Here is a 13,032-nt window from a genome sequence, read left to right as displayed (position 1 = left end):
CCCTACATATATATTTTTCTAGTTATAATATTCGCTATATGTTTTAGAAAAAAAAACTGTCACCTAATTTGATTAATATATTCTTTTTTTTTCAATTCCCTACATATATATTTTCAAGTTATAATATTCGCTGAATGTTTTAGAAAAAATACTGTCACCTAATTTGATACATGTATTCTTGTTCAATTCACTACACGTTTATCTTTCAATTATATAATTCGCTAAAAGGTTTAGAAAAAAAATAGATTGATACCTAATTTGATAAATGTATTCTTTTGCTTAATTCCCTACATATATATTTTCTAGTTATAATATTCGCTATGTATTTAAAAAAAAAAACCTGTCATTTATACGGCCAAAGGTATCAAAACAAAATTGTTATTGAAGCCTCTAAATACTTCAAAACAATATTGTTATACGCTCATATTTAGTTATATTATTTGTTAAGCGTTTTTAAAAAAAGTCACCTAATTTGATAAATGCATTCTTTTATCCAATTCCATATACGCTCATATTTAGTTATATAATTTGCTAAGCGTTTTTTTAAAAAAGTCACCTAATTTGATAGATGTATTCTTTTGCTCAAACTCCTGCATGTATAAGTTTTAGCTATATAATTCGCTATACGTTTTAAGAAAAAAACTATCATTTATATGGCCAAAGGTATCAAAACAAAATTGTTATTGAAGCCTCTAAATACTTCAAAACAATATTGTTATCTCGTGATCTCATGCCATCGATTTTTTTCCCTGCCATTTTTCCCATCCGTTATTTTCGCTTCATTAACGTAAGAGGAATGTCATTGTTCGCAAGAGAATGGTTCGTTTTTCCTCCCATCCGATTAACGCTTTATCTTTTTTAGAACCAACTCCTTTGTTCGATGCGACTCCAGCTAACTAGTAAAATCAATCAATACCGACAGCCAGTTCTTTCCAGTTCATTCTGGTTGATTTTGGTTCAGTGACGTCATTTCTCCATGCTCGTCTTACAATTATAATGATTTTAATAATTTTGATAATAATGATAACTTTTATGATTTTGATAATTTTGATAATAATGATTTTAATATTTTTGATAATAATGATTTTAATAATATTGATAATAATGATTTTAATAATATTGATAATAATGATTTTAATAGTTTTGATAGCAATGAGTTATCATTGCTATCAAAACTATTTTATGATTTTGATAATTTTGATAATAATAATTTGAATAATGATGATAATGATGATTTTAATAATTTTGATAATAATGATAACTTTTACGATTTTGATAATTTTGATAATGATGATTTTAATAATTTTGATAATAATGATAACTTTTATGATTTTAATAATTTTGATAATAATGATAACTTTTACGATTTTGATAATTTTGATAATAAGGATTTTAATAATTTTGTTAACAATGATAAATTTTATGATTTTCATGATTTTAATAATTTTGATAATAATGATTTTGATAATTTTGATAATAATGATAACTTTTATGATTTTGATAATTTTGATAATAATGATAACTTTTATAATTTTGATAATTTTGATAATAATATCTTTTATAATTCTGATAATTTTGATAATTTTAGTAATAATACTAATTATTACTAATTAAGTTTTTCTTATAAATACTATCATCTAATCTAGATTTAGAGACGAATAGAAAGAAATGAAAGCAAATAGGTGTGATACAATAATTGATAGAACTATAGGTCTGTATCCTAGCAATTGTACAGATAAAGGTTTTATAAGGACGCTCATGAATGGCAGAGGCAAAGGATAGTGAAATTATCCTATCAAGCAGGACAATGCCCTAGAGACTGACCAAATCTATATATGATCAGCGAATAGGCCCCCTCTTCACTCAAGCTAGGACCATAGAGGGCCAGGCATTGGCCGCTGATGATTCAGTAGGTAGATTTATAGGCTCCCCCAACCCCCCCCCTTCCTAACCTCACAAAGATGGTGAAGTTGCAGCAACCAAAGGGATCACTAGGCAGAGACGTTTCCAATAGGCCACCACAATCCCAAATTGGACACAGGAGTTCCTGACATACCTCGCTCCAAAGAAGTGCAACTTGTCACACCCTTACTTCTCGACGAGTAACCAAACAGATAGTGTACAGACAGATGGCAAAAGTGGTGGGTGGGGCTAAACACAGGAACTCGCCGCTCAGTCAGGGTGTGGATGGGTGCACTCCCTCAGAGTGAGGTGTACCAGGAATGCCTGCGTCCAATTGTACATAAATATTTTCTTACTCTCAGTTCGTTACATCTTGGGTCAACACAGTGAGACATTGCGGCTTCCACCGGACTCTTAAATGTATGTCGTTTGTTGAGCAATATCGGTAATATCACACAGAAATCAGTGGTGTTCTATTGTAAGCGTTCCTGTCTGGGGTCCTGGTTACGCTCAAGCTCGATAGATTTTTATAGTGCCTGTAGCCTCACTATCCTTGGGAGCTCAAAAGGGGGCTTGGTTTGGAGGAGCCTACAAGTCTACCTGCTGTCATCAGCTGCCATTGCCTGGCCTTCCCTGGTCCTAGCTTGGATGGAGAGGGGGCTTAAACGCTGGCCATATGTATATATGATCAATCTCTAGGGCATTGTCCTGCTTCATAGGGGGATATCACTGCCCCTTTCTCTGCCATTCATAAGCGACCTTTAAATCTTTAAATCTAGCTAATTAATTAAAACTACATATTTAAGAGCAGTCTATTGATGGAAGTAAAGTGTCATAGATATTCTCTCAAGTTGTGGCTAGGGAATGCATAGGTAAGTGGAGAATTCCGTAGTTTCAAGGGGTGGGAGTGATTGATCAAAATGACTGACTTCACAAGTTCTGATACAAGGAAGCCCGAAAGGACGAAGGCTACACACAATCCAGAAGATCTTGGAGGCAATATTTACACTAATTCCAGAGAGAGAGAGAGAGAGAGAGAGAGAGAGAGAGAGAGAGAGAGAGAGAGAGAGAGAGAGAGGTCATCGTTGGTAGGGGCTAGGGATGGGTAAGGACAATACGACGAATATTGGCATATGAAGTGATTACCTTTTACAAGGGCACTCTTAGCGTGAAAGTTCCATTCCTGACCTTCGAATCTTGTTAATCTATTGTCCTCACATTAGAAGATAACATTTGACATGTTATCTATTATTGTTATCGTATGAAATAAGGAAAGAGTATCCCTGAAAATTAGAAGTAATTCGCTACACTGTAAAAAAACCGTAATTTTAATCGGTAATTATCCGTAAAAATATACTGTTCTCAATCGTATTTCAGTAAAGTACAGGCGACCATAATTTTTACCTTATTTACTTATTATCTTTCAAGGGTTGGTGACCGTAATATCATTTCTTTACGGCAATATAATTGTTTTTAAAACGGTAAATGCCTGGCAACCTTTATTCCAGGAGTTTTACCGTTTTAAAAAACGGATATATTGACGTAAAAGAGTGATATTACGGTCACCAACCCATAAAAGATAATAACAATGTTAGGCAAAATTACGGTCGCCTGTATTTTACTGAAAAACGGTTGAGAACAGTATATTTTTACGGAGAATTTCCGATTAGAAATACGGTTTTTTTCTGATATATCATGTTTGCAAATATTGATCGTGCACTGAAAAATAAAATTAATTTGTGCCCTTGTTCTAATCGATTCTGTATACTAAAAATAATTACGGTTTTTGTGTTTCATCTAATCAACATGGAATAAGTGTATCGCATAAATTGTAATGTAATTTTCTTCTTCTTATTGATAAGTTGTATAACATTTATTGTATGCAATGAAGCTAAAAAATAATGTACACTGTTAAAAAATTGTAGTAAACACGGTAAAAATCCTGGAATAAATGTTACCAGGCATTTACCGTTTTAAAAACAGATATATTAACATTAAGGAGTGATATTTCAGTAACCAACCCGGAAAAGATGATAATAAAGTAAGGGAGAAATTACGGTCTTCCGTATTTTACTAAATTACGGCTGAGAAAAGTATATTTTTACGGATATTTTCTGAATAATTTTTTTTTTAATTTTTTTTATTCTTTTTATTTTTTATTTATTTATTTATTATTTTTTTTTTTAAATTTAGGATATGGTTTCAAATCGCTTCCCCATATATCTTTTAAATTCATAATTAATCCCACTGTAATTTGAGTAAATCTAGTTTTCCCTCTCACCCAAATAATTCCTAGAAGAGTTGAAAAACTATTGTGTTCACTGCAATCCCCTAGATAAAGAACCTAAGCTTATCTAAATCCATTTTTAGCCAGCTATTAAACGAGAGATTTCGCGGTACTAAATGTATGCGCCTAGCAACAGGGACGCAGACACCAGCAATATCATGATGATGCAGAGATGATATAGCGTTGATGGAGGAATATAATATAATATAATATAATATAATATAATAGTAATAATAATATAATATAATAATAATAATAATAATAATAATAATAATAATAATAATAATAATAATAATAATAATCTAATTTTATAAAAACAATAACTACGCACTGACTCATTCATGGAAAAATTCCATAGTCGATAGGTTTTTGGAACAAGGAGAAAGGAAAAGAAAAATGTAGACTGTTAGAAAACCGTAATTTTAATCGGAAATTCTACGGAAAAATATACAGTTCTCAGCTATATTTCAGTAAAATACAAACGACCGTAATTTTTACCTTTCTTTGTTAATATCTTTTACGGGTTTCTGACCGTAATATCACTCCTTTTCGTTGAATACCTGGAAACATTTATTCCGGGATTTTTACCGTTTTTCCGGTAATTTTTGAACAGTGTAGTAAAAAAAAAACAATAACTACGCACTGAATCATTCATGAAAAATTCCATTGTCGATAGGTTTTTTTTCGAACAAGGAGAAACGAAAACAAAACTACATTAATGAGACATTAATGGTTCAAGGTTAAGAAGGAAAAGAAGGCCTAAGAGCATTTGTGCTAAATATATAAATTTTATTATCAAACATACTTTGAATAATCTACTAAAATATAGAGTGAGAAATCAAGATGCCTCTAAATCATCACTTCCTATCACTTTCGCTAATTCAAAACGGAGAAGAAGACAGAGAGAGAGAGAGAGAGAGAGAGAGAGAGAGAGAGAGAGAGAGAGAGAGAGAGAGAGAGAGAGACTAGAATTCCACCATCGGTAAGAACCTGAAAGAAGAAGAATATAAAAAAATAAAACCTGTTGCCGAAAGTGGATGTTGGAGGAAGAACCCTGAACATTTGTAAAGCTTTAGTGGGGCAAGGAACCGATATTGGAATCGGGCGTGGCTCTAATCCCGCCCGTAGAGGCAATTCCACAATTCCAAGGCTTTTGAGAGCCTCCGAAGCCCGCGAGTTAGTTTCTTCTTATTTTCGATGTGAAGGGTTTTATCTTGGTTTCATTTATGAGGTCTTCGATTTTATGGTTCGGTCGATTTTAGATGAGGAATTTATTCAAGCGATTAATGCAAGTATATTCATGTTATATATACTTTATTTTTATGTATTAAAAGAGTATGATTTTAGAATTTACTAAAACTATCATTTTTTGGTAAAAACAATAATTATATTATATGCTATCTATTTTTTTTTTTTTTTTTAATAAAAGTGGCATTAAAGGCCGCTCATTAGTAGCAAATGCAAGGGTCAATGACAGTGCCCTAGCAGCACAATGCCCTAAAGACTGACCATATATACAAAAGATCAGCGCCCAACCCCATTTTAACCCAAACAAGGACCAGGGAGGGCCAGTTAATGGCTACTGATGACTCTACAGGTAGCCTATAGGCTCCCTTAAAAGCCCCATTCTTAGCTCACCCAGGTGGTGATGTTGCAAACACTACAAGAAACTATCGAGCTTTAGCGGGTCTTGAATCCCAGTCCAGCAGAATACCATGCAGGGACATTTCTACTTGGCTACTACAACTAAAGAAAGATTTTTCATGCTATAAGTCCTTTTTTCTGAGTCTTGAATATATGGGATTTCTGTTTTTTTTTTTTTTTTTTTTTTTTTTTAAACAATATTTATATTGAATGCTCTCATTGTTTTTTTTTAAGTTCCATTAATAGAAATAAGAGCCCATTTAACTAACCTGAGTGTGTTTCTGAATTGATCTTTGTAAACTATAGATAGGTTCTTAAAAGAGTATAGAATGACTCTATATACCCATTTCATAATAATTCCCTAAAGTACGCTATATATTTTCTTGGGAAATATCTACAACATAAATAAATGCAGCCGAGTCTAGTCCACTGCAGGAAAAAGGCCTCAGACATGTCCTAGGTCATATCTGCTGTCTGACCAGTTTTCATCACCACGAAGGCCATTGTGGTTTGGTGATGTTGGGAGACTTTAGTCTGATCTCTCACAGCAAACCAAACTAGTAAGGATGTCCGTGACTATAGTCCATTTCTTTTAGCGATGCATATTTGCACCGACTCGCGGCGGTGCCCTTTTAGCTCGGAAAAGTTTCCTGATCGCTGATTGGTTAGAATGATCTTGTCCAACCAATCAGCGATCCGGAAACTTTTCCGAGCTAAAAGGGCACCGCTGCGAGTCGGTGCAAATATGCATCGCTAAAAGAAATGGACTATAGTTCAGCTTTGCTGATCATGGCGATACACAAACCCTTTTACTACATTAAGGTATCCCCACTTGGGAAGGGAAATATATAATTTGATATATGTTCGTAATCTCTGAGGCTTTTTGTGGCGCTATTATTTCAAAGAATATCAAAACAGTATGTTACTGTTACGCAAAATTAAGTATAAAATTCGAAACTTGTTCAAGTTGCTTGACTAAACATACCAGAGAGCCTCAATAACTATCTATTAATACTATAAGTAAAATAGCATTATTGACTATTTCATGCTATAGCCAAAATAGATACTTTTATTACAATTCTATGCATAGATTTATAATCAACCTACGTATCACGAAGGAAAGATTGTATATTTTTGTTAAATTTAACAAATGATGAAGAAAGAATATTATAAAATGTTAAAAACGAAGATTAAGAAAACAGCTTTAATCTAATATAACCTGTTTAAGCTCGCCATCGCATGTTTCATATGGTTTGATTTTTTATGACATTGTTGCTCTCAACTGTTTGCATATAGAATCGTTATCCTTAGAGTAAACCTCACTTGCCTTCACCTTACTTTTTGGTAGCACCTAACACCCACGTTACCAAATCTCTCTCTCTCTCTCTCTCTCTCTCTCTCTCTCTCTCTCTCTCTCTCTCTCACCAAAATTATTGCCTTGTCTCCTCCCTCTCTCACAAACGCTTTCTCTTCAATACACTCTCTCTCTCTCTCTCTCTCTCTCTCTCTCTCTCTCTCTCTCTCTCTCTCTCTCTCTCTCTATATATATATATATATATATATATATATATATATATATATATATATATATATATATATATATATATATACATATCTATATCTATATCTATATCTATCTATCTATCTATATATATATATATATATATATATATATATATATATATAGCTGCTGATGCCTCTCACAAGAGAACTAACATATTGATCCCATTCAATAATTTGTTTTCTCTTTCCTCCTGCAGGTGGCGCCATGCATCTGAAGAAGTAGAAGACGACGACCACCACCACGAGAGCCGCCCTTCCCCTCCCCCAAGGCGCCCCTGACTGAGGAGGGTCTTTCTCTTTCCTTCTTCTCCTCCTTCTACCGCTCGAGGACCTCCCGAAGATGGCCAACGCGGGACATCTGGTCCGCAGGACCTCCCAGAGGGAGATGATCGTCCCTCAGAAGTCTCTAGACCGACTCGAAATGAGGGACATGAGGAACCGGCTGGTGCAGGAGAACGGAGGGCCTTCTTACGGCACCACCAATCAGGGTTTCGAGGATCCCCAGGTGAGAAAGGGGCGTGGTATTTTGTTGGTCTTTTTTTCGATATCTAATTTCCAGTGATTCTTTTCCAGCATCCAGAAATCCTTGTGAAACCTTTTTTTTTTTTTTCTTTTTTTTTTTGCCTGACGATACCCAGGTAAGACGGTAGGGACTTTTGTTTTATTTTTCTTTTTATCGCTACAAATTCTAAAAATGTTGGTGTGAAAACCCAACCTTGTTCAATGACTTTTCCCTATGATTAATAACTTATTCTGAAAAGTCCTGAGTGTTATGGAAGGACTTAGAGTGTAATTATAAGGCATTTTTATTCAAATATTAAAATAACAGAAGAATCCCACAATTTTATTCATTTCATTTTGAAGGTGCTTCTATTTTCCCCTGAAAATTTCCGGTTTTAGTACTAGCATTTATTTCTCCTGTAACAGAATAGATGTATTGTTTCCCTAAATGACTATCCTGGAAAGTTATTTAGTTTCATCCTTATAAATGTAATGAAATTATTTTCTTTTACAAAAGGCAATCAGGTTGTAGGAAAATCGTTTCATTCTCATTATATGTAGTTTTAACTAAATATTTTTTTCCAGAATAAAATCTCATTTGAATGATGATCAAAACAACTTTTTTTTGAAGATCGTTTTTACTTATGATGTCTATTTAACTCTAATGATTTTTCATTGCAGGTTCGAGAAATCATGGATTAGTAGAAGCTAACATTTATAATATATTTTCTTACAGATCTCATAAATTTCGGAAATTGAAACCTTTTAAAATAAGGCTCATTTTTTAATTTTGTTTACTTAGGTACAATTCTTCCCGGGAGAAAATTTAGTAGATTCCACGGTTTAAAATCTTTTAAGTTTCCATTGCTTCGTCTACTTGGAGAAATCTGGAGCTATAGGCTACCCTTTCTTTGTGTGTGTGTGTGTGTGTGAGAGAGAGAGAGAGAGAGAGAGAGAGAGAGAGAGAGAGAGAGAGAGAGAGAGAGAGATTCTGAATAAAACGAAAAGACAAGAAAACTGGAGAACTTATTAACTTCATTATGTGTGTGTCTGTATGAGAGAGAGAGAGAGAGAGAGAGAGAGAGAGAGAGAGAGAGAGAGAGAGAGAGAGAGAGAGAGAGATCGAAAATACTGAAACAACGGAAATGGAAGAAACTGGAAACCTTAACCTCATTGTGTGTGTGTATCAGAGAGAGAGAGAGAGAGAGAGAGAGAGAGAGAGAGAGAGAGAGAGAGAGAGAGATCGAAAATACTGAAACAACGGAAATGGAAAAAACTGGAAACCTTAACCTCATTGTGTGTGTGTATCAGAGAGAGAGAGAGAGAGAGAGAGAGAGAGAGAGAGAGAGAGAGAGAGAGAGAGAGAGAGAGAGAGAGCAGGATTCACGACCGGAAAAGATGATTTACATAGAAACGATGTTCCATATACAGGGCTATTTCCTTTTCACAGAAAGGGGAACTCTCTCACACAAGTTGGGATAGACAGGAAAATTAAAAGTCCTTAATAACTCGAGGATTTCCTTAGTTTCTAATTTAAAAATTCTTCCCTTGAGGGAAGTTTTTCCAGAGGCTTTAAATCTGTCTTTGTGAAGATTCAGTTCTCTTTTAATTGCGTAAAGTACTGGTAGGCATTCTTATTAATTCTCTATTCCAATATATTAGTTTTGTCTATAGAATTTATATGAGATAAAGAATAGTGAAGAATTTATGGTGACTGCGTAGTCTTAGGTTGGTATTGATAAAGTCTTGAAGAATAAGAAGGTATTTTGTCGATAGAATTTATTTGAAATAAAGAACAGCGAAGAATTTATGGGTACTGCATAGTCTTAGGTTGGTATTGATAAAGTCTTGAAGAATAAGGAAGGCATTTTGTTGTTAGAGTTTATTTGAAATAAAGAACAGCGAAGAATTTATGGGTAATGCGTAGTCTTAGGTTGGTATTGATAAAGTCTTGAAGAATAAGGAAGGCCTTTTATCGGTAGAATCTATTTGAAATAAAGAACAGCGAAGAATTTATGGTGACTGCATAGTCTTAGTTTGGATTGATAGTCTTGAAGAATAGAGAAGGTATAGAACGTACTTAGAGCTGAAGGAGTTACTTTGTTACTTTTTCCATGTAAAGTAATGTTACTTCATTTGATTTGAATGGGCACTCTCGAAAAGTGTGTGTTTGTGTGTGTGTGTGAAAGAGAGAGAGAGAGAGAGAGAGAGAGAGAGAGAGAGAGAGAGAGAGAGAGAAAGGATATAAGGACCATAGAATAAAGCTTTTAATGCTTAAATGGTAAACAGCTATTTTCTTTATTTTTATTACTAAACTTACATTGATTCAAAGAAACATTTACTTAGGTGATAGAACACGACCCTTATTGCTGTAATTTCTTTAAAGAGATAAAGTTTTTATGATTGAAATAACTCTATAGCAATGGAACAGTAATTCTTGGTCCCTGCTGGGTAAACTTATGTTCTGAACTGAAACAGTCTTTTCCAATAAAGAGTGAGCTCTAGGTATGTGTCAGTTTAATAATTGCTTTCTTACTTTCAAATACACATTAATAATGACATGAAGATAAAGAAAGGTATGCTGAAATGTAACAATTAATTTTAATATTAGGCGAGATAAGAGGACTTAATTTGACTTGTCATATTATTTAATATCAAGGCGTTGATTACTAAACAAAAGCTGAACTATCGTATTCCTATTTTGTAATAAAACTTCTAAATATGTCGATAATGCATTGATTTAAAAAGATAAATGTAGTGATGGAACAATCACTTTTGAATTTTATTTTTTAGAAATTCCATGTGACTATTTCCATCATCATCTCCTCCTACGCCTATTGACGCAAAGGGCCTCTGTTAGATTTTGCCAGTTGTCTCTATCTTGAGCTTTTAAATCAATACTTCTCCATTCATTATCACCTACTTCACGCTTCATAGTCTTCAGCCATGTAGGCCTGGGTCTTCAAAATTTTCTAGTGCCTTGTGGAGTTCAGCTCAACGTTCGGTGAACTAATCTCTCTTGGGGAGTGCGAAGAACATGCCCAAGCCATCTCCATCTATCCCTCATCGTGATCTCACCCACATATGGCACTAGAGTAATCTGTCCTGCATTTTAACTCCTAATATCTCTCTGAGGGTTTTGTTCTCAAATCTACTAAAAAAGTTGCTCTGTTATCATATCAACAAATTCTGCTCAAGACAAAAAAACATTCGGCAATGAATAAAAAACCCCAACTCGTCTTTTATGTTTTTAATGAAAAAATGGGAGAAATGAAAGGAAACCGACAAAAAAAAAAATAGCTAGGAAATTCAATCTAAATATAATTCTTTTCAATTCTCCATATAAGATTATTCTTTTACGATCAATGATTGTATTTGCAAGCAAATCTCGACTAGAAAACTAATAAAAAAATATTTTGGACATTTTAGGGAGTAATAAAGTTGGCTTTAAGAAAGAAAGGTAAAACGTTTTTATAACTTATTTTTTTCTTTTATGATAGAAAAAATAGTCATCTCAATTACCATGTTTTCTCTTTCCCAAATGTCTTTCTCCTTAGATCCATCATTCTATTCTCGTCTTTCACTTTTCTCCTTCTTTTTCCGGTTGTTATCCGATATCACCGATAGAGACCAAAAGCTTATCATCATCGGGTCACATCGGAGATAAAAACATACAGAAAAAAAAGAAAAAAAAAAGAAAAGAAAAAATCCATAAAAGGATGAAAGTGACTTTGATATCTTTTATCTCCCTTTATCAATAGCAAAGGTCAGAATGCCTCACCGGATAAGGTCATTAAGGTCATTTTCTTTGATATTTGGGAATCAATGGGAACAGATATTGAATATTTCGAGATTGGAATTCTTGATATTGAAATTTTTAAAGAAATAATTATATGCATATGAGGTCATGGCAGGTAAATAAGAAAGCTGACGCCGGTCTGGGGTTTCTTTTTGAAGAGATTTAAGATCGAAAAGTTGAGAAAAGTTGCGAATCAAATTTTTTTTTTTTTTTTTTTAGTTTTATCATATATTTTCTAAAACTATATGATACGCTTTTTATACACAGATTATATAATAAGAACACACTGAGGTGTAAAATAAAAATAAATATATGAAATAAAAAAGTATGATTTTTCAATTTGTTTTTCCACTCTGTTACTGACCTTCTCCTGAGGTCTAAAATAGAAATAAATAGATGAAATAACAAAAATCTAATTTTACAAAATAATGTATTTTATCACTCTGATACTAACCCTCTCCTAAAAACGAATAATTGAACTTCATAAATTTTATATGCACAAAACACCATACAAAACCTAAAATACAATATAAAAGCTAAAATACTTCTTTATCTAATTGTTCTGTTCTTGAATTCTAAACAAGAGCGATTAGTTCCCCTCCACGAAGTCTAATGTCCCAATTTCCTCCCGATTATCTTAAAGACCTGATTAGGGGTAATGAGATGCATTGCGGCCGTTTCTACTTAAGACTCAAGCAAGTGTGCCAATCCAATTAACATTTCCAGGTGCCATTACCTACAGGTGCCGTTACTTACAGGGGAAATTACCTACGGGTACTTACAGGTGCTATTACTTACATGTGCCATTGCTTAATGTTGCCATTACTTACATGTGCCATTGCTAAAGGTGCCATTACTTACAGGTGCCAGTACCTACAGTTCCCATTACCTAAAGGTGCCATTACCTACAGGTGTCATTACCTACAGATGCCATTACCTACAGATACCTTTACTTACAGATGCCATTACTTATAGGTGCCATTACCTACAGGTGCCATTACTTACAGGTGCCATTAACTATAGGTGCCTTTACTTACAGGTGCCATTACCTATAGGTGCCATTACCTACATGTGCCATTACCTACAGGTGCCATTACTTACAGGAGCCATTACTTACAGTTGCCGGCTGGAAAGCCAGCTGTTTGTTCATCAACAATAACATGGCTCTACTAACTGATTTAAAGAAGTAACATCTCATTTTGGGCTTATTGGAAAAGTCCCTGCCTGGCATTCTGACGGAATGGGGTTCGAGACATACTCAAGCCATATAGTTTATTGTAGTGTCTGCCACCTCACCATCCTTGAGAGCATCAAATTGTGTTGCTTTGGGGTCTTA

The 13,032-nt window shown here is 33.9% G+C and overlaps 1 pseudogene; it reads left to right on the top strand.

The window, feature by feature from the left end:
- LOC137651783 (sodium-dependent neutral amino acid transporter B(0)AT3-like) overlaps positions 1 to 13,032 on the top strand; it is a 258,740-nt pseudogene that overhangs the window by 63,504 nt on the left and 182,204 nt on the right.

Source organism: Palaemon carinicauda, chromosome 13, assembly GCF_036898095.1.
Source record: "Palaemon carinicauda isolate YSFRI2023 chromosome 13, ASM3689809v2, whole genome shotgun sequence".
In the NCBI taxonomy this organism is placed as follows: Eukaryota; Metazoa; Arthropoda; class Malacostraca; order Decapoda; family Palaemonidae; genus Palaemon; species Palaemon carinicauda.
Note: the sequence above shows the minus strand (reverse complement) of the source record. Positions and strands in the feature narration are given on the sequence as shown.